General features: G+C 36.0%; 1 protein-coding gene across 1 annotated transcript in view; it reads left to right on the top strand.

Moving 5' to 3' along the window:
• LOC106884422 (putative sodium-coupled neutral amino acid transporter 11) overlaps positions 1 to 1,671 on the top strand; it is a 107,359-nt gene that overhangs the window by 41,653 nt on the left and 64,035 nt on the right. The gene's annotated exons all lie outside the window — the stretch shown is intronic.

The following is a 1,671-nucleotide window of genomic DNA, read 5'->3' as shown; positions in this document are numbered from 1 at the left end:
AACACCCTAACCACAAAGCCACGTGCCTCTACATGTGTGTATGTGTGTGTATGTGCATGTGTATGCATGTACGTGTGTGTGTGTGTGTGCGTATGTATGTCTGTATGCATGTATGTATGTATGTATGTATGTATGTATGTATGTATGATTTTTCTTTAAGTTTTATTTAAGTTCTTTTTGTGAGAGTTCAAGAGACTTGCTAACAAAGCGCCAAGAGATTTTGGGTTAAGAGAGTTCCTAGTGTTTGTAAACATGTAGTTGAGTTGGTGTGTTGGTTGAACACTGTTGATGCACACACCCAAATGTGTGCATCTGTTTACATAAGAATCTGATATGGATAATTTTTGGAACATCTTACAAATCTTCACTGTATCACTAATAGCTTGGATTTGGAGAATCCGCTTCAGTTTCTTTTACTCTTTCTCTGTGAAACTGAGTATTCGTAAGGTTTTGTGCAAATTTGTTGGAACATAACTTAATGCACCTATGATGATAGGTATAAATGAGAATTCATAGTCAGGGTACAAGAGTTGTAAATTCCGCATTAATTCTCCATAAACCACATGTATGTAAGTCTCTTCTACTTTTTAATTATTATAAATCTTCCACTGAGGAGGGAGCTGATTTCCAACAAAGATACAAGGCTCCATCTTTGGGATGTAGTTAACCACAGACAAATTCACATTTGGAACTTGAGAGAAAGTCTTGCATATTTTTACTGTTCCACTCACAGAATGGAATGTATGAATCAGCCACTCACTTTCTCTTTCTGAAAATCCCAGTTTATTCAGACTCTTCTTTAAGCATTCACTAACACAAACCTAGTGCTCCAATTGTCATTGGAATGAATATGAATTCATAGTCTGGATATAGAAGCTGGAGGATTTGAAGCAGTTGTCCTCTATTTCTTTGATTTTCAAAGAGATATTTATATCTGCAGCGCAGCTTACCTCTATGATGGTACATACTGTTGCCCCTCTGTCCCAAATAACAATATCCAGCCTGTTATACTTACATTTGACAAAGGTTTTGATGGGAATATTTCACCAGTATTCCTTGAGTTGGTCTTTATGAATGTTTATGAATGTATTCCATAACAGAGGGATTTTCTAAGTTTATTTCAGGAGTATGTATGTATGTATATTATGTATGTATGCATGCATGCACATATGTATATTATGTATGTTTGTGTGTGTGTGTGTGTACATGTGTGTATGTGTGTGTACGTGTGTGTGTGTGTGTGTGTTTGTATGAATATATGTGGACATATATAAGCAGTTCCAGTGTGTATAAGTGTATATATGTATATGTATATATATCTTTTATCTTTTACCTGTGGCCATTCTGGGGCATTGCCTTGAATTTCTAGATGAATGAATCAACCCCAGTACTTATTTTTTTAAGCCTGGTACTTATTCTATCAGTCTCTTTGGTCAAACTGCTAATTTACAAGGACACAAACACTTCAACACCAGTTGTCGAGTGGTGATAGGGGTGACAAACACAGATGCAAACACACACACACACATATATATATATATACTAGCTGGTGTACCCAGTAATTCCTGGGGGTAAAGATGTTCTATTGAAATGCCTCATTACTCTGATATAAGAAAGCTATTTCGGTATAACTGCCACAAAAGGTGTATTTTCCGTCGCGAAAAAGTACAA

This window comes from Octopus bimaculoides, chromosome 1 (assembly GCF_001194135.2).
Source record: "Octopus bimaculoides isolate UCB-OBI-ISO-001 chromosome 1, ASM119413v2, whole genome shotgun sequence".
NCBI classification, from domain to species: Eukaryota; Metazoa; Mollusca; class Cephalopoda; order Octopoda; family Octopodidae; genus Octopus; species Octopus bimaculoides.
The sequence above is the reverse complement of the archived record's forward strand: the minus strand, read 5'-3'. Positions and strand labels throughout refer to the sequence as shown.